The sequence below is a fragment of the Stegodyphus dumicola genome, chromosome X2 (genome assembly GCF_044657685.1).
Source record: "Stegodyphus dumicola isolate Sdum_Otavi_A_Nest chromosome X2, ASM4465768v1".
Lineage (NCBI taxonomy): Eukaryota > Metazoa > Arthropoda > Arachnida > Araneae > Eresidae > Stegodyphus > Stegodyphus dumicola.
This window is the reverse complement of record NC_140781.1, coordinates 103,582,087-103,604,069: the sequence shown is the minus strand read 5'-3', so window position 1 is coordinate 103,604,069 and position 21,983 is coordinate 103,582,087. Positions and strand designations below refer to the sequence as shown.

The following is a 21,983-nucleotide window of genomic DNA, read 5'->3' as shown; positions in this document are numbered from 1 at the left end:
GAGTAAATAAAAAAGAACTACTAATAACTTTCTGTATGAAGTTTACTGCATCGTTACATTAAAGAAAAGACCCCGATATTCCTTTGCGAATCTTTTTATATCCTCTGGAAAGGCGGAGCTTCCAAGAAATGACGTCAGCCTCGTCAGCCATTCCAGTTCGCTTTAAATATCTCTAGAACATTCTATAACTGTACGTGTAGAAAAGGTGGGAAAAACAACTTGACTACGGGGCTGTGGATTTAATGCCACGTACTTTCAAATAAGAGACCGTTGCCATTAAAAATGAAAAGAACATACAGTTAGAATTTTAAGTGTATTTTTGAATACGGAATTTTATTATTACATATATATATATTACTATTTGGTATGTATTACTAGAATATCAGCGTTTGATAAATCAATGAAATAATGGGTCAAACCTTTTATAGTTAATCAAGCCATGGATCACCTAAAATTTAATCACGTACCTTTGAATATTTTGCCATCTGTATCTGGGGAGTTTACTTTCTGTGATTCGATGCTCTCATTCCTTTCGCTAATGGAAAATAAGTGGTGCCTTTTCTTTAACAGAAACTTCCCATCAAGTGGACATTCTACTTTTCTTGCCATCTGTTTTTCCATAACATTTTTCTGGCTAAACTCTTCTTTTGGCTCTTTTAATAAGCAAGTATAAAGATTTTAGAAAAAGATCTAAGTGACTAAATATAGGTACTTTGGTTCAAGTTTAAGCCAAGCGTACTGTGATTAGAAAGCACATAAGCCATTAATTAAGAGCTTATGTTTTCCAAGAAGGTTTTGATGACTAAACGAAACAGGAAGCGTTCACGAAACGTAATTGTGTTCAACTGGTAAGGAAGCTTTGCTTTCTTCACTGCACTTCTTCGTGATGCAAATGTTAGGACGTCAGGCTAGTATTGGAAGGTTAGAATCACACTATCAAGAGTGAGAAAGGCCAAAGTCCCTCAAAATAAATAAAAATACCTTACATATGAAATGAGGATGCAAAGCATAGAGAAAAATGTATTCACCTTCGTCGTCCATAAATTAGAAATTGAAAAAATAGGAGTTTTTAACATTGTAGAAATAGCTTGCCTATAAAAAACTGTACACCTAAAATTTTTACAAAACATCAAAATTTTATTACTACTAAACTACACACATTTTTTTAAGATCTCATAGAAATTTAGCATTTTGAATTTGTCGGAGACACTCAGTGTTGGCCCTTCTTCCTCCAAAATAATAATATGCAATCGAAAGAGACAAGTCAATGTAGACTGCAGAATTTAAGCTCATAGCTCGGAGTATGAGACTGGATGGTTAATACCTATTCCTTTGAAAAGCAGTTCTATAGCACTCTAACAAATATGTTTCTAATAAGACAACTGTACTGTTAAAGCTCTTGAGCGCAAACCGAAGGAGCCCAGATTTCCATTTGCATAATGAGTTACGTGATGCTCTGAAGTGATTATACGGTCCATTTACATTAAGGTTATGGTTTAGATAGTTATTTAATCCTGAAGTGTCATATTCTTGTCATTAAAAGGATTAGTGTATTTACATTCTGCAGCTAATTTTATTCAAATTTCTGTAGCTCTATTTAGAGTATTATATTCAGAAATATCGATACCTGCTGGGAAAAATAAAAACATAGTACTAAATTCTAGCATGGAAATATTAACTATCTTGAACTTTCTTTAGTGCTGGGAAAACTGAAAGAGAAAGAGTAAAAAAACTGCCAGAACTCATAATAATTTTTCAAATTATTCTTTTATTTTCATCATATTCACTAGAGTATCTGGACTTAGATTCTTCAATTACTGGAGGTTAGATTGAAATCTTTAATTACGAAAATAACAATTTGTACAGTTTCACACTACTTTAAATGTCGATTCCTGAAACTTTAAAGATAGACAGGCAACCTGTCGCACCATCTTGATTCTAAAGTACAGTAAGTAGCAAATGAAGGTTTTATATAAACTTGTCTACTAACACATCAGCCCAAGAGTTACACAATCCTCAAAACTCTAACTTGCAAGAAATGCCAAATTTAAGTATTTAATAAAAAGAAAAACACGCCTACTAAGCTTAGACTCAGGCTTCAATGTTTTTACAAAGCGATGGCGGCTAGCGAAGCTAAAAGCGATTAAAAAATTATTTCATTAAGAGAGAGATCATATAGAGTAACAGGTCAGCAATAGCTGACAAAGGCCTTTGTCTGCGTTTATGTGTATTAACTAATTTGCATCCTGGTGGGAGTTGACGAAAGTAGAAGTAACAGTGAAGACAAAATAATAGTATAACTGAGTTAATTAACTTAAAACACTACAACTAGAGGAAGCAAATGTTTTCCTAGAAGAGTTTCTAACATAATTTGTCCCATTTGCATAACACATAAGAAAGATCTCGACAATATGAAAACCTTATGTTGCCTGCCAAAAAATCGGGTTTCTCGCAAACTTGGGGGGGGGGGCTATTTTATAGTTTTTCACTAAATATTAATTTCTCTTTTTCCGCAAGAAATCGCATAAAGGTCTTTTCTTACCAAACTGAATAAGTTTGCTGCATTGAGTTTCGTGATTGTGTTCATTTAAAATGGAATCAGTTTTCGTTAAATAGGGTTCACGAAGGTGTCCCTCTCGTGATAAACTGTTCTTGAATTTTTTGTCGCAATTAATAATTTGAGAGTAGAGAGACAGAGAAACAGAGAGAAAAGTAACAAAAAGAAAAAGGAAACAAAAATTCGAATTTTAACAAGAGAAGAAGAAAAACTTGAAACTACCACATACGTTTGTAAAGTTTCTAAAGATGTTGACTGAAAGAAATATATCCGCTGCAAAAAGGCATTTCTGTTGATGGAGAGTATTTTGATCTGTTCTCTGTTGCATCAGAAAAAGTACGAGAACTAAAAAATGGATTATTTGCTACAATGGGAAAGAAGCCATACAAATTGGAAATCAAACCTCAGAAGTAAACCAGTATATTTTCATGGTCTACAAATAGCAAACTGAAAATAATGAGGTTTTCTAAGGGCGAAAAAATACATTTTTCTATAAAATGGTGAAATATATTGCAGTCCTTAGAAGAAGTCATCAAACTCGTATTCTTTCAAAGGACTCGGAGTCATTTCATTGGAGGCCAAAGGAATGCAATCTTGCGTTGCGAAGAAAATAAAGAAGAGAAGCCTGAAAAACGATTTCCTCCGTATTACCGTTTCATTTAAACGATCTGAAGATCAGAGCTGTTTTCCAGTATTTCGTATAATGCAAAAAAAATCGAACAAATATTATTTTCTGTTTTTCATTTTTTTTATCAAAAGTGGAAATTCCTCTGAAAGGTCATCCTGGAATCATTGCTAGGATTACAAGGCTATTTCGCCAGACTACAGTAGTTATCCTCTTTCGAATTACTTGAAATATTTATAATTTTTGGATTGCTGTGCTAGTGAACGTTTTTTTATTTTTCGTGTAAGGAAAGCGTCTAAGAGGTGTTTAAATCCACTTACTTATTTTGGGAAAAATAATAAACGGAATTGTGTAGACATGTGTTTGGTAATCAATAGTTCAAGAAACTAAAAACCTATGTCTGCCTTTTATTTTTAGGAAGAATAAGTATACGAATAGACACAGACACTATTAAAACGTTGTAAAGCTAGACAGTTTATGTTTCAAATTCTTGCTTATTACGAGCGAAAATTCTTTATTCTGCGTTTTTTCTCCAAAATGGATTACTACTCTAATTTTTTAGTCAACTTCCATGTTTATCTCTTAACTGAAGCTATTATTCGGTCGAAATTTCGATATAATCAATTTAATTATTATAAGACTCTACAGTTTTCCTGGTTGGAAAGAAGGCGGTCTCATTGTAAATTTATTTCCTTTTTATAAAGGGCACCTGCAAACACACGGACTTCTACGCAATAAATTTAACTCTTGACAGACATATTTATATTCTTATCACATTTACATACCAATATTATAGTGTGAAAATTAATTGGCACAAAGCAAATTTTTCACAGAATTTTAAGTAGGTTAATAGAAGATCCCTCAAAGCAGTTTTATCTGCCTTAATGGCATCTGAATGTCTGCTTTCGACTACGTAGAACCGATTTAGACAATAACTTATGATTATTGTACCTTTTCAAGCTTGTTTCTGTAAGAAGAGGAAGTTAATTTTCATGGGTTTTAAATATGTTTTGTGTTCGTCCATTTTAATGTAGTAAAATGGATATAACAGTTACTTTTTCATACTTTTTAAATATGTTTTACATTCGTTCCTAAGATTGTCACCTTTCATAGTTCTGAAAAGAACAGTTTTGTAAAAAACGCATTTAATATTTATTTCTGAAGTGAATTAGGAATCCCATGGCACTCAAAGACTCTATTTCGCAAAGTTAAGAGGATTATATTCAAATTAATGAGCAACAGAATTTATTGATTTGAGACTCTTTTTAATAATTTTCAGAATTAATTTCCCTCTAAAGAAATGCACATTACTTTTCTCAAAAACCAGATGCTCCTATTAAAGTCTCTCACTGTCATTAGAAACAATGACATGAACTTCTCAGTTATTTCCCAGACACTAACGCGTTTTCATTTGTTGCCAGAACATATTTCAAAAGTGGTAAAATTAATTAAATTTCTGAATACTATTTATTTATTGAAACTATTATAATTTGATTAGTACTATATTAGTGCTTAATAATCTCCACTAATTTAAAAGCTGCTTAATTCTTTTTGGAATGTGAATTCTTTCTAGTTTCCTTCAATGATGGTTGTAAAGCCTAGTGATCAAGCTAACTTCTCGCGTATTTAGTCCTAATTCTATGCATTAATGTTTTAAATATTTCCACATTAACACTGCATTATTTAATTACCTTAATGACGTATTTTCAAGACTGTATTTATATTTTATGTAACATCATACTCTTTATGCAAACTCGATAACTGATTTGTATTTACCCATACTGTTATTTTTAATGTTTGAATTATTGCGTTCTACATTATAAACCGGGCAAAGTTAAGGCATTTTGTGAGAAGTATTAATCTTCGGATTTATTATTAAGCTGAAAACGTCTGTGTTCTGAAAATTACACAATGTTGCTGAGACTCTACTTTTCTTTGTTGGTTAGATTAGATAAGTTGCTGAATCATCGAAATTCACTTGCATATTCTGTTGGAAGCATTTAATTCAGTTTGTTGTGGAAATAATACACGCAATAATATTATATATTGAGATATTGTATTTTCTTAGCTACAAAGGAGATAAACAATAGAAAAGACTATTTATTCTTAAAAATTGATGTAAAGTATTTATACAGATACAGAACGTTGCTGTAGTAGTTCAAAATCTAAGATTCTGAACTTAAGGCGACAGAAGATAAGAAATGAAAAAAATTCCTAATGTTTTAAAGTAAGCCAAATGCAACTTTAAAAACGGAGAAGAAGACTTACACATTATTTAGTTCTTGTTTAAATGATGTTTGTTTTAGTAAAGGATTAGAAAAGTTCTTTCATTAAATCACTTTCAATAAATGACTTCAATAAATCACTGTAATCCATATAGTTAATGGGAAGTAACTTAGTTAAAATCTTAGTTAATCAAGCCAATCAATCAAATTCTTACTCTTTCTTTAACTATTTTTTATTTTCAAGCTTGCTCTAAAAATGGAAGAAATAGGTTATGCAGTGTATTTTAAAGAAATATGATAGATGAAACTCGTATTTCATATAGCATTATTTTATAATTACTCATTTATATATTCTATATTTGTCCATAGATTTTCGCATGGGGTCCTTCGCTAGAAAGGAAACATTAAATATCCAGTTTCAGTCATCTAAGCGAAATAAAATACCTTTATGGGATGAGATTAGTAGTTTCTTCCGCAAAAGCGGTAATCATCTATATGGCAATGACATTTTATTGCGTGATAGCCAAAAATATAACGATCACGGAACATGAACTAACGACATGTTTTTGAATGATCAGCCCGGCTATGAAAAGAAAAGACAGAGAATGGTCATTTATATCAAGAGACCAGAAGTTCAATATAAACACGCTATAGCGTTTCCATCGCAAGAATTATTATCTTGTTATTTTCTGCAAAAATGCTTCTTTCAAAATGATGAAAACCTTAACAGAAAATTTCCCAAAAGCGTAACTCATTATTTTTATTCGAAGTTCATCCAAAAGCTATTCAAAGACAAAAATGGCAGGGATGCTTCTGTAAAGAGAAAGTTATGGTGAAAAAAACTAATTTTTCAAACAACAATATAAAATTTTGTTGGGATAATGAGTTATTTTCAGCTGCTTTCAAATACGTGTAGAATCTACTGGATTAGCGGGACACCGAAATTCTCAATAATTGAGTTAGGAATCTTTATCTCAATAGAAATTATCTCTAATTAACTGATACATGAGTTAGATGTACCTTTTTCAGCACATATCATTTTGTCTTAAGTAGTAATAAACATTTTTTTTGTAAAACTATTTATTGCGGTTTCAGAGTTTTCAAAATGCTTTATGAAATGTTTCAATTTAGGAGACTTTTCGAAGCATTTTAGAGCATTGCAGCGTACGTTTTCATTTTTGACACAATCTTAGGCAATACCAGAAAACTCTTTTAGAAGAGAGATTAGCTAACGAGTAATTTAGCTGAGAAATTATTTCTGCATAGTTATGGTTGGACACCCGCTAATTTAAGCACTAGGAGTTTTTAATAACTTAATAGTTTTAGATATAAAGTCGTATGCTTTAGTTATTAATTTCATTTGTATTAATGCAGGTCTTAATTTTTCAAATAAAAATTACAGGCGTCTTAACGGGAAACTTGCAATAAAGACAGATTAAAATCTAAACCATTGCAAGGGAGCAAAAAAGAGAAGCATTAACAAGAAAACTTGACACCATGGACTCCTTGTCAAGTAAGTGGAGAGAATGAAAATAATTTTAATATAATTTTCTTTTAACATAACGACGTATACATAGTTTAGCCAAATGCTTTAAAACTTAAAAAAATAATTTAGCATAAATTTCACAGATGAACGTTAAATTACGTACTGAAAGTTCCTTTTTAGTATACTTTTTGATTAAAATTAGGCATATTTTCTATAATGTTTTAAATATAACATTTGGTCTAATAATTTTTTTATATTTGGAATTTTCTTATGGTACATTAGCAATTTTTTTTGTTATACTGGAGACTTCATTTCATGACATTCATAATTTCCGATTATAATGATAAACCTTGTAGGCTAGTTATTAGTGTTATTTTTCACTAACCAGTTATTTTATGTTTTGGATTTTTACTGTCATTCCTCGTTTCCTTTTCCCTACTAGAATGGAAATGAGGTAGAATGAGATATTATTGAAAGGAAGGTTTCAGTGGTTTAATTCAGACCTTACTCTACATCTTGAAGCCACGTTACTAGGTTAGGTAGCTTAGGTAAATTTGTATTGTTCGGCCTTGCATTATAATTGCCGATAAATTGTTACGCCGCTATGAAGTTTTAAGCCAACTTCGCGTTAAATCCTTTGTGGAGCCCTTGGCCTAGACTCAGTTTTAATATGATATTTGAATTTACTACTTCTTTAAGTTATATCGTCACAAGTAATTTGCTGATTTGTAAGCACGAGTCGTGCATTTATGTAAATTCTGATGCAATAAAAAGTTTTGTCTAAACCTTTATAAGTCTATGTCGTTAGTTTCAGACAAGTGATAATTCACTCCCAGTGTGTTAGGAGATAGAACTTAGTTTATGCTATCAAAGCAAGATAAACTTTATAAAGTTTTAAATTATATGTTTAGCAGCTTTTAGAACTCTACATAGTTTCATCTAGCATTAAAATTATTCTTATATAAAAAGGTATAGAACCCGGTTAAATTTAGCTCCATTATAATTTTAAAAAAGTCTTTAAAGTAATTATGGTAAACACTTTAGTTGCGTGAATTAAGTAATTACGTGATGTTGTAGAGTCATTTGATTATTTCGAAGCAGGAGACATGAAAAATGAGCAATGATCTCGGCGGGACTCAAACCTCGGACCTCTCGAATACACGCCGAGTGTGCTGGGCACTACAACACGAAGGCATGCTAAGAAGGCGGGAGAAATACCTTATAATGTTAGAGATAAAGTTTAGCATTACAAATATTTAATGTTTTATTCATTGGATAAAATTTAAGAAGAAGTAAGTATAATAAATTTCTGAATGTTTTGAACTAGTCATGGGTTTTTTTTATATTAACGGAAATAATAAAATAATAATAATAGCAACCACATAAATCATGTAACATTAGAACAATCAAACATCATATTTTTGCCACATCTATGTAAGTTTATTGTATTTTTTTGTTTAACTAGATGGAAAAAAATTAAAGTGCATTATATAATCAGAAGTTGATGTTTAATTGTTTATATCAGTTGCAACAAATCAGTTATCAAAATTACACTTGCAACAGAATCAGTTAAATTTATACATAATAAATGTTTCAAGAAATTTCAGTAAGTGCCGAGCAAAAGGTTTCTCCAGTAATGAAAAATTTCGAGAAATCGAGTATTTGAGAAATAATCACTGGCAGGAAAAGAAACATTACGTTCTACTGAAATGACACTGATGTAGACTTTTATTGAAATACTTATTCATGCCTTGTTATAGCGTTAGAATATCAAAACTTTACTCTTTAAGTTATAAAACTGAAAATATGCAAAGAAATTCGACTATTTTTAATTTTCCGAACTTTTCAGTTCTAAGTTCAAATTTAAAGCAGAGCCAAAGGAAAAATAATTACAGTTTAGTTATTTTTGAACATTTTTGGCAATCTGTGTAATAAATGGCTTTATTTTTAAATAGTACGCTTTAATGTATTTAAATTTTAATTAGAACGATTAGTACTTTTTAAATAGCCTTCACCGATTTCCACATATTAACGAAACGAAATCTAATTAATATTAAAAACTGTAGACAAAAATTAGCTGCCTTTCTCAAAAATGCTGATCTATTATCAACCTGTAAAACAGAGATGTCTTCTTTGCAAATGAATTCATTAATGTAAAATTTTAAATAATTATAGCATTAGTAGTTAACGAGTGCAGAACATAGTCAAAAGTATTCTTTGTAAAAAATTTATGCCTTTTAGACGGCATATCTTGTTCCTTGTATAAGTTTATTTTTAGAAATCTCATGAATATAGACAAAACAGGCAGGAAAAGGGAATTTCGAGAAGAAGGAAAATGACTGAAGTCTGCTAGATCAATACCGGGTTGTACTAGTTGGTCTTCCCGGCGCCTTCCGCCGGTTGGACCGCAGTCCCTCGAGGAATGAAAATCCTTTTCGTCATTATTTTATATTTAGAGTCACGAATGTGATATACTTGCTTTAATTAACTTTCCACCCAAGAACGTTTTTTCCAAAGTAGTCTTCCTTTTCTGAACTATAAGATGATACATAATGTTTACTGTTTTAATTTCATTTATTTTTGCTGTTTTAGTAAGATATTATTAAAAGTGTAATAACCAAAAGTTAGATTTATAAAAGAGGGAGCAGGATGGTGAGCAATTAATTGATTAAGTCAAATTACTAGAGAGATGGTTCACCTTATTAAAAATATCTTGGTGGAGAATTTTCTGCTGGAAACTGGTTTGAATTCTCTCTATATATTGGGATACCAAGAAAAACTATGTAGCTTGAAGCAACTCAGTTGTCATATTTCTGTTTTTGCTAATCCAGAATAAAAGCCAATGACTTAATTAAATTTTAAAACATTGCGTGATTTCAAAGTGTAAATATACATTCAACTGGTTTTAGAAGGTACGCCATTCGAATTCCAGAAACAGCACAGAAACCTTTTCAGGTTTTTCGCTCCAAAAAAACCTAATAATTTCTCCGATATTACTTGCCATAGAAAGTATTTAGGTAAATGAATTACGTAAATTATTTGAGGTTTCGAGCTAAAGCTAACTGACAAAAATTTCATGGCTATCTCCTACCACACGTCAAGCAAAAAATTCGTCAGCGTGGCATCATTGTTTGAAATGTTATTATTAGTAACAATATACGACTAATGCTCACACACATAACTGACGTAATGACGGAACGTCCATACATTGGCCATGCACAGCGACCAGTCGTGTCATCATCTTCAGGGTACAGTATAAATGTAATTTTTTAACAAGAATAATGAAATTAACACTAGCAGACAATTTCCTGCAAGATATCTAGGTATCTGTCTGCTCAATGCCTTCTAAAGGATCTATCAGCTTTCCATTAACACTCTGCATGATATTACTAGTTCTTAAGTAAATCTCTGTCAAATATCATTTAAATAAAGAATTATTTTATATTCCAGTCAATACATCATAACCAGGAGTTTATGGGGACTTAATTTGACTCAGTTCCACTACATGCTGCTGAATATGACCCTCGATGCTCTAGATATACAACTTATTGAACAAATCTAAGTTACTCTGCATATCTGACTTCAAAACTTACGCAAAACATCAAAATAAAAATAACTAATTTACAATCTACTTGCTATATCTGTCCTCCTCCATCAACAGTTTTCACATTTAATATTCATTCCGATATCTAATTTGTTCCTGCCAAGCCTCGCCGGGAATCGAGCCCTAAACTTTCCAATAACTACACTGGTTATCATATATTAAGGAAAAATCACACAAATAGCGATAACTCCCTCAAAAATAAGCCAAACCGTATAAAATTTGAATATGCTGCCAAGTAAGAGTAGCTGAATAAAACTGCGATAGGCAAATTAGTGGCGCTGCTTTCGGAATACGTCATCTGCGAGGAGCATAAAAGTCCGTGTTTGAGAGCAAGCCCACATATTTCACTGTGACAGTGACATCAGAAATCTGAGATAGCCAATTCGTAACAATGAACTCCAGGCATCATTTGCCTGCAGAACGGCGATGGAGAGCCATTGGGAAACTAGAGGCAGGACAAAGTCAAACAGAAGTGGCCAGATGGCTCTAAATGTAAGTCCTTCTGTGGTTCATAGACTTTGGAGGCAATTCAAACCACAGATTCGGCATCTAGGAGGTTCAGCCAAGGACAGCCAACTGCTACGACGAGCGCCGATGACTGATATTTGACATTATGTGCACGCAGGAATAGAACCGCTACTCCGACTCTTCTTAGATCCTCCCTTGCTGCAGCCACTGGAAGGTTCGTGTCAACGTCAACTGTGCGTAGTAGGCTTCATCAAGGTGGTCTGTATGAAAGGCGACCAGCCATTTGTGTGCCACTCACGTCCCTCCATAGGAGGGACCGTTTTCAGTGGGCACGACAACATGTCTACTGGACGCCTGATCAATGGAGGGCTGTTCTCTTTACGGATGAGTCCAGGTTTAGTCTAGAAAGCGATAGTACGTGTTATTTGATATGGAAACAACCTAGAACCCGTTATCATCCGTCAAACATCCGTGAAAGAGATGCATACGGAAGAGGCAGTGTCTGTGTTTGGGGTGGCATCTCTTTGGGTGGACGCACAAACCTCCATGTCTTTCCAAGGGAAACCATGAATGCTCAGATTTATAGGGATGGCATTCTTGATGTTTATGTGCGCCCATATGCCTGGGCAATATGTGATGCTTTCTTGTTACAGGACGACAACGCAAGACCCCACAGGGCTCGCATCGTAGATGATTATCTTCAACAGGAAACAATTATGCGCATGGTGTGGCCAGCTCAATCCCCGGACTTGAATCATATCAAGCACGTTTGGGATGCTTTAGGGAGACGTCTACCTGCTCTCAATCCGCCCTATCAGACCCTTGTCGCTCTTGCAACTGCTTTGCAAGAGCAGTGGTTCTCGCTTCCTATGGAACTGATAGACCGCATAATTGAAAGCATCACACATCGCTGTATGTGCTGTATTGCTTCTAGAGACGATCATATTCCATATTGAAAGTACTTTTCCTATAGCAAACTGACATCTTCGATTTCTTCATTTTATACATGTGCTAATTTCTATACTACCATATTTGTCTGGTAATTTCTTTTTATGTTATTTGATACCTTACTATGTGTTGTATATTGTGGGTAAGTTTCATTAAATTCTACATGTAACTTTTTCAATAATCGTGATTTTTTAAATTTTTCCTTAATTTATGATAACTTGTGTAGTAAGATATGCTTATCACTGTCACAAAGACATATAAGAAGTATACTTTGAATTCAGAACTAAAGCCGTTTATCATCGGCTCAGTTGTTTTGAATAAACCTTTTCTTTTTTTAATTATTATTAACTCTTTTCATAGTCATGCTTTATTATTAAGCATAGAATGTTGCAGACACATTTTCATATACTTGGACATTTTGTAGGAAAAAATATTCTTATTAATGTTTTAATTCTTGTGAAAATAATTTATAAAAATTTGAATTCAGTGTGCTTCTAAAAAATGCCTTTTTCTGTAAAACTTAAACTTTTTTCAATTCAGAAGGCTTTTAAGATTGAAATCTTCATTAGTAATCCTTCTTACAAGTCACAAGAGGTTTGGTACTCAAGTCTTCGCGTTTCCTGCTTTCTTTAAAATTTATGAGAAAATATCCTTTGGCAAAGAATAAATAAGACAAGTTTGGCAGCAACAGTATATTGATATTGACAATGTCGACTGCGTTTTATTCAGCTCTGCAACATTCGCAGGCTGTCAACTACAAGAAGCGTACGTGAATAGGATGATAAAAGAAAAAACTGTGATCTCCTTCGAAATATTTTTTGAATTCTCTAGATGTGAATATATGCATCTTTTTACTTGACAAAGCTTCGAAGTAAATACATTTTCTTCGATATACTTTCTCGCACATTTTCTTAGTTACACTGCACTCTTGCATTGCAAAATTGAATTATGATGTCGGATTCTATTTTTTGCGAGATCTCTGTATTTTTGACACATCAGGGAGTTCCTAAAAGCTGTATATTTCTATTAATTCATTGAAACTTTAGCTATCTAGTGCCATTTCGCCTTTCTTACAAACTTTTATACGGTATCATCGGTACAGTTTAAGCCGAATAAAGCAGTTGTGATATTAATTTCAAGACCAAATAACAGGAAAATGTTTTAGATGTATATTAGATAAAAAGATCTTTGAAGTGCAAGCATAATTAGGGTATAAAGCATTCTAGAGCTGGTTAAATTGACATAATTTGTGATGCAGTCAACCCTTATGGGTAAAATTTCAGCTTTAAAACAGCAAGCCATATTGTGCATTTCCTCCTTTGATTTCTGCGGTAACATTACACACTTACTTTCTTTGCTGTCTGCAGTAACTTGCGGTAACTGCCTTGTTAGCAGCTTGTATTGTGAAGCCATAACAACAAGCTCTTTTTTACTCTAACTTTTATAAATATGACAGGCAATCATTTCGCAGAAGATTTGCTAGACTGATTTTTTTCACCACTTTTGTCATCATTTTATATTACGTTATACCTGCATTTTGCCTGTCATAGCTGCTTAACTATAGTAATCCCTCTAAATAGTCAGTCGAGTCCCTCTAAATAAAATAAGGCATCTAAGTATGAGCATTTTCAATTTAGGGCAAAACCGAATGTTGCACTTAGTATTTTCGGTCAAAAATTTGCAATCAAGCTGATATGTAAAATTTCAGAACTCTTAGAAACATATATATTAAAGAAAGAAACCAAGGTTTTCTTTCAATATTTATTCGAGTCAAGAATGATTAAATAGTTTTTTATTCCACTCTAGCCTCTGTGCAACGTATTAGAATATGCTGAAAAGAAAAAAGATTAAAAATGTAAAGCAAAATTTGAAAGAAATTTACTTTTAACACAAAATGTCGCTTCTCAAGACTTATAAAGTTTTGTAAGTTGTTGCTTTTAGCTCATCGTTACTGATACAAACTTCAAAAAATGAATCCGATAACCCCAGGCACAACGCACCCACAATGCTTTTTTACCAGCAATGAGGTTCATGTTTATGACTTTTTCATTCAATCCCATTTTCCAGATGGAGCGAAAATCGTAATAAATCCAGCTGGAATTATAATTTTTTTATCTTTTTTTTTAAACAAGGAAAATTTGAGTTAGATTGATTAAAGACCCATAACCATTAAAACTTCTGTCTTCTCATTCGTCGTTCGTGCAATAGAGAAGCCTTACTGCCCGTTTATCGACGATATTTAATTACATGCTTGAAGCCGGAAACCAAATATTTGTCTCCGTCGATAATATCGAAAGCATTTAACATCCTGCTCTGAAATGATTTAAATTAAAAGCACAGTGACATATCATGGAAAGGTTTCAGAATGTGAATTATATGACAGGAATGCATGTGGCTTCTTTTTATAGTCTGCCTATAGCTTGCATTTAATACATTCTAATATACATAATTGAAATTATATATTTCAATCGAAACTCATGTTATGTAAAATCAAGAACTATTTTTATCAGCGATGTAGGTCTGATACAAATTTTGATTTCATTTACAGACATCTATATATGACAAATAGTGAGCATAAGGTAGAGAGTATTTTGCTTAAATGCTTGTTGGTTAAACGTTCATTTTTTGTTAGTGAATGTCGTAAGGTAGAATTGAAATGGCCACTAATTATTCGATGATTGGAATTCAGAGCTGAAATCTCACTTAAAAAAGTTTGTATACTATCATATACCTCGGATTTAGAGAATCATTACATTAAAGCATAATAATGAAAATCACGTAAAATAATTTTTCGGTTTAAAAAATGTTTTTTATTGTTAAATATTTTTACTGCTTCATAAAAATGCAACCCTTTAATACTGACTTTAAACTAAATCCTTTTAAAGAAAAACTTCTGACTTGATTCGGCTCACGTTTAAATAATCTTAAAAAATAAAACCAATGCAGCAATAGAATATTTAAGTACGTCTAATAATGTATCATACTGTACTTAAATAGAAACTGGATGCTCTTTAAATGTCCGTAGATGGAAGAATTTAAAAGATATTTTTAGTATCGTTTTATTTACATTATACGTTAACTGTTCCTTTATTTCTGCACTCACTAATCTACCACTCGCTGTTTAGGAATATGTGAAACAAAAGACAATTACAGGATAGATAATATTAAACTACCGTTAATCAGAATGAAAGATAGGTTATAGGCTAACTAAGATTGGGGCTAATGTAATTTCTTGTTGTCTTACACTCAACGATATAGTAACTGAGAAATTCAAGAACAGTTTTTTTTTTGTTTTATGACATAACATGTAGCTACATTATTTTAAGAAAATGTTATAATATTATATTTATGTTTTATACAAAGATTAATTGAGACCTGCGCTAAAGTCTAGATCTTGCTCTGAGAAGTAATTATTTAGACTTTTGTCAGATTCTTATTGTGAATTTCTATCATACAATTTGAAAGAAAAGTTAAATGAACTTTTATGGCTTGTCCTATTTGAAACAAAAAGAGAAAAACTGATATAGTGGCATTGTCATATATCTGGTTTCCTTAGGACGATCTAAGAATTCATCTATGCATTTTGAAATTGATATATCGGATTGAAATCAAAGCATACACAGTTCTCATACAAAAATTAAATCCTTTCATGTAGATCGTAGATATAGTTGTTAAAACATTATGTACGTATCAGATGCTATTATTCAAAGTATCTTTCGGGTAATTCTCAGTTTATGAATAATGAGTGTCAGATTGTTTTAATCGCTTTAAAATGTTGCATTTTTATGCAATTAAAATAAAGAGCATCATTAAATCGTAAGCGTACTTATAATGTTTTTCTCCCACTTTCCTAGCGTGCTTTCGTGGTGTAGTGGTTCTGCACGCTGGGTCGGTATTCCAGAGGTCCGCGGTTCGATTCCCGATTTTTCATATTTCCTGCATCCAAAAAATACCTAATGTCTCTAAATATTTTGGTACTAGGGACGTTGTTGTCGAAAGGTTTGCAGAAATTTAATTTAAAGAAGGAAATTATACTCAAGAAATAATACTAACAAGAAATAAATAAATACAAGTATATTGCACTTGAGATTGCATTTTCGATATTCCTATCACTTCCCAAATATGTATTTAATTAGAAAGTATAACTTTTATTTATATATTTACTAGACGTAGTAAGCTGTTATTATGTGTTTAATTAGAAATGATATTCGTAGACGTATATTCTCACATCAAATTTAAATGGACAGGATTGTAAATCCCCATGAAAAGATTAATTTCTTTTACCAATTAAATACCATAAGAATATCAAGTTAAACGATAAAAAATCACGTCTTTAGCTCTTGGGTGTCTGTGCTCAAAGTCATAAATATAAATATTCTTTGACATTAAGAACGCTGGAAATTCACATTGTAATGTAAACGTATTTTAGTTGGAATGTAAGTTTAATTATATTATATTTGTGAACCTGTCACCATTTAAGCTAAAACTGAGATAAAAATGCTAAATTCCTCGCGAAATTATAAGACACAAGTAGTTTGAATTTAACGTTTTTAAAAAAAGCAGTCTTCATATTTTTAGATATCTAGTTTCAAATCGTGAATATAAATTAAACTATTCCAGTATACTCCGCATATACGGATATTAAATCTTTACCAATTGAATCGTAAAAACAAATAATATTTACTGAAACGAATATCTGAATCGTGGAATACTCAACAAGATATTTATACCAACATCTTAAATAAGCTTAAAGATGTTTCATTCCGCAAATGCATTTGACAGTTTAAGACAATTTGCTCAAGACGGTCAATACAAAATAAAAGAAGGAAAAGAAATATTTCTTGTCTTGATTTATAAATGTCTAGTAACAGTGTTAAGTTACTAAAAGAGTCCGGTAACAGTCTGGAAAACCGGAGAAGTGTTAAGAAAGCAACAGTTTAAAAGACAATTTCATACTCACGATTATTGTGTTAAAAATGTCTTTTTTTAAACATTTCCGATCTATTTTGGTCATTTCGAGAATTGCGTTTGCCTATGTTAAAAATTTCAAATGGTTTCTTCTGAACTTTGCATTTTCAGTTTCATTTTTAATCTGGTTTCTAAAAATTTTTTTATATGGAGAATGTGAATTTTTGTTGTTGAGCAATAAAAAGTGGTAAACATTTCTACTCAACTAATTTCTACATATAACACCTGTAGAGTCTTTAGGTTATTTTGATGATGGAGATGTGCAAAATGAGCAATGCGCTCGGCGGGACTCGAACCTGGACCTTTCGAATACGCCCTGAGTGTGTTACCGCTACACCACGAAGGCACGCAGAAAAGGAGGGAGAAACCCCTTTTAAAGGGCAAGTGGGAATTAGAGAACCCAATCGCCAAATCCTGGCTATGAAGAATCATGAACCACCACTTTTTTTTTTTAGTTCTACCTTTACACGATTTTAGTGCTACCATTACACCACGAAGGCATGCAGAAAAGAGGGAGAAAATACCTTATAATACCTTAATTAAAGAGATAATGTAGCATTTGTTAAATTTCTTCTTCACTTCTAAAATATTTATATACAAATATAATCTTATTGTAAAACTAAAATAATGTTAAGTATTTTCCTGCAGCAGCTGTTTATTCTCCGCGTTCTAAATACATTTTCTAATTAACTTCCATAAACTGAGGAATATAAGAAGTCAAAAAGTTTCTTACAAAGAAAAATCAAATCGTGGATCATACCCATTAACTATCTTTCCTAATCTAAAACACCGAGGTAAAAAATCTCCAACCAGTGAAAACATCTTGCAATATTTATCAATATCCTGTTCAATTTTACGTTCCAGTTTTCCTTTCTTTTTTCATTTCATCTTTAGTTTATTTTTTTTCCATTTCCTTTTCAGTGTTTTAGAAAACTCCACAGAAACAGATAATACCGTGAATATTTCGGCTCTCAAGTCACCAAATTATTGCTTATTTCTGACTCATATAAATCTTATATATTGCTTTTCTTAAATTTATATGAATACGCTATGTTATACATTTAACAAAACATCTTCGAAATCAAGTTTCTTGTAATTTTATCAAAACTTAAATTTATCGTTTAGATGCCATTAATGCTGTTTATAGCTAAATTCCTTCATTTCCTACTAGCTACCTAAAATTTCCGTCTGGTTAGTTAAGCTTCTCTGCACGCATCTCGGTACTCTCTAGAATCTCGTTAGTCCGATTTCACGCTAAGCGGACTGATTCGCAATCATTTCAACTCTCTTTCTCAGCTCAGTTTAGTAGAGGCTGCTAATAAAAATGAGCAGTTTGCTAGCTTGTAGGGTTCAGGTATGTCAAAGTGCAAAACCTACGAGACTGGAAGCGAGTTATCGCTTAGTGTAGAAAAAAAAATCTAAAAGTCTAAACAAAGTTAAAATAGACTTTTTATTTAAGTCTTAAATGAAGAGAAAGGCAGAGCGTGTGCGACAGACGAACCATCGCTACCTGCGGGTATTTAAATTAACAGAAAGTTAAACTTCAAATGTAGGTAACGGAGTCTCAGACTACACATAAAACTAATTGCTCAAAATAATTAGTGGCGCGTATTTTTAATTGACGACTAGCGAGATGCTCAAGCCTTAAATAAATAGCCTTAGCCTTACGCAGAGCTGGCGTTAATAAGTAACAAAAAGACAAAGTCGCCAAAAGCTCTTATCTAAAAACTGAAACCGTCAGCTTCAAAACATAAACAACTAATTTGCTTTCTGATGAGGACTACCTGAAAGGAGAAGTTTGTAGTGAAGGTTTAAATCATACTAATTGGTTAATTAACATAAAACATTTCATAAACTCACTAGCAGCATATATAATCTAGAAATTAAAATATGAAAAGTTAAAAGAAATCAGTACAAAAATAAGAATCATAGTAAATCCAACTCATAAAAAATTATTACGTATCTAAAATTATCAAAATATTCATCTTTACTAAAGCCATTTTGCTGTGTTTAAAGGAAATGAGTAATTAAACTTCTGGAATTCCAGAAAAAAGTTTTGAATTATTTGTCAGTTAGAGACTCTATAACTGTAGTTATTTGGTAGAACAGTTGAACGTTTTTCCGTGCAAAGTTGTACAAAGAAATAGGAAACATTTATTTGGTAAAAATTCTGAAAGTTTCCCCTGAGTAGAATTGTACAAACCAATGTGACGTGTTCAGTAGGAATTTTTCATTCTAATTCAGTTGTTCCCATCCTTCACTGCAGACTTGTATAAATGAAATGAAGGGTCATTTATTAATAATAGTAGACTACGGCTTTTTACTACGGAAACTACTACTTTTTACTACGGAAACTACTACTTTTTACTACGGAAACAATAGTAACTCAGACACTAACACACTATCATTTAATAGCTGTGTCCAGCTTTTACTTACGAATCGAAGAAATTCACCATTTAGTTTTGACCGAAAGTATGTATGGAATAGTAGCTAAGAGTATGAGTTTCATACTCCTCTTCCCAACCCACAAGATCTTTGGACAGGCATGCAACGAGAAACAAAATAATTTAAAAAAGCGATTGTATTCAACAATAACATAAATATATTTAAATATGTTTTCTAAATACTGTGTTTTCATGTGTGTTTTCCCTCAAAACTTTGGCGGAACTGCACAATTAGTGCAGTGAGACTATATACTACCAATTTTGAAATTGAATTAAGGTATTTTATTTATAAACAAAAGATATTTTATTTATAAACAAAAACTCCAAATATTCTCGTTGCTTCCTGAATATGTAGACAGAAACTTGTAGTTTGATCATGGCCCGCAGTGACAATTTTGAATTCAATTAAGGTTTAACTACGCCATTTTTTTAATTTACGATTATGGTTTGAAGGACTCCTATTATTTGTATGTACACTGGTTCGCAAGCCGGTATAGTGGTTAGCTACGCTGATTGCCAAACCGGTGGGCCCGGGTTCATATCTTGGAGAAGGCATAGATGGGTTGTAAGCGTATAGTGTCTGTGAGAGAAAGGGACACTCAAAATACACCGAGAGCCCAAATTCCTCTCAAGAGATTGGTGGTAGGGAAAGAGGGCTCGCTGGAGTGTTCTCCCTCGAAACTTTATCGAAACTGCGCAGTTAGTGCTGTGGGACTATACTTGTATGACCAATGAGGAATGTTTGTGTGCTACTCATTTCTACCTGAAATAAGTACACTGAAAGTTATGCGATATAGTCTTTGTAAATTTCGTATAAATGCATGCAATATATTTGATAGAAAGAGATCCGTTTCGATATTTGAGAGTTTTTATGCACACAGAATACATATTTTAATAATGCTTGGATACAAACAATAATCCCAAGTACAGCTAAAGACCTATAACTTGTGAATTTTGATAACTTAACTCGAGGACTTTTGCCTTGTCTTGAAATAAATAGTTGCATTTATTTAATAATTTTACGATTATGGTGAAACAAATTAACATTTCTTTCCATTAATACAGATAAATGGTTTTATCTAAATGAAGCTTTAGAACTTTCCTTTATCATTTAAGAAGCATAAATACTTAAACATAGTTGAGGTTTCTTCGCAGTAACTATGTTTTCAGTTTGCATATTCGTATGTTATATCCCGCTTGATCATTTAAATATAGAATGCAATTACCTTGTAGTTTATATTATAAATTCAAAGTTTGCTTTTTTTATCATACATGAAAATAACTTGAAATAAAGATATAGAGCATAACATGCTATCCTAATAAAAACGTCTGATAAAATCACATTAAAAATCGCATAATCTCATACACTAATTACAAGTATTAATACATAAATACGTTTCAACAATATGTGTAAAATTAATTAAAATTCAAGTGTGTGATTATCAATTGTGTTAATTTTCATTTTAATCTTCTTTAAAAAGAACACATGACCTCTGAGATAGTGCAATAATTGAAAGTGCCTTTTAGCAGAAATTTGTGTTTCATGTGTTTCTTACAAGCAGTCATACATTTCTATAATAAGTTAGGAACAGTACTTAGTAACAGCAATAATTTTAAATATACAATTATTTTTTCGGGTTTCAGTAGTTTACATGAAATTTCGAAATGCACACTAAACATGTTAAGGTTTAAATTGCGGTAAAGTTTAGTACTTTCACTAGATTAGTCAATTAATTCTTACATGATCAAGCGATAAAAAAAAAATTCTAGAACAAATTTGTTTTTATTTTGTTATATCTTTGTAGTTAGCGATAACTATTTTGTTATATCTTTGTAGTTGTTAATAAATGTAACCATTTTTTATCTCTCTTTTTCTTATTTGTATATGAATCGCTGTGATTCTAGCACATTTTCCCTTCATTGCTAAAAGACTTGAGAAAGAGAAGTTATAACTGTAATAATGAAACTATTATTTATGATGTAACAAAGTCAAAAATTACTTACTTCAACCGATGTTAAGAATTTTCAAAGAAGACCAGAGCATCATTCGGTTGAGGTCAAGAAAAGCGCCGGACAACACTTCACCTCATTTTCACCGGAAGACTGATCACGGTGACAACATGAGCAGAAGTACTGTACAAGAGTTTTAAGATTTATAGAGCTCAGAATTTACGGAGTAAGTCGTCAGAGTTCGCTGTCCGTTTCTACTAAGAGCTGCTTCTCTATCGACAGGCTCTTTTATGCCATTGTTATTTTTTAGTTTAAGAAAAGATGACCAGAAGAGTTGCGCAGCACTCCTGATTACCAGACGTTCTGAGCCTCTGCTCGCAGATGGCTGGCTCTTTTCGCTGTGGGCGGAAGAGCAAAGCGGGATATGTAAAGACTGCTGCGCACACCGTAAACGACCGTGGCGCCGCCCAGGTTGTGTTCCGGTAAACCGCATTATCACAGCAACAGGTTGTTTCCGAATTTGTGGTTTATCCGGCTTATTTTTTGCCCTCATATTTATCTCGTATCTAAGAGCAAGTAGTCGACGTTGGGCTATTTTACGGGTTACGGGCAATAAAATTAACAGTTCTAACGCGAAAAAATAGTTTGAGTGGTAATAATAGTAACAGATTTTGGTCATTATTTAATTTAACTATTAAATGACAGGGA

General features: G+C 32.2%; 1 protein-coding gene across 2 annotated transcripts in view; it reads right to left on the bottom strand.

Moving 5' to 3' along the window:
- LOC118184684 (synaptotagmin-1-like) overlaps positions 1–21,685 on the bottom strand; it is a 201,710-nt gene extending 180,025 nt beyond the window's left edge. For both annotated transcript variants that reach the window (XM_085809483.1, XM_035354393.2), the window contains exon 1: positions 21,330–21,685. The gene's annotated coding sequence lies outside the window, so the exon portion shown is untranslated. The remainder of the gene's footprint in view (positions 1–21,329) is intronic.
- Positions 21,686–21,983: the final 298 nt, after the last annotated feature.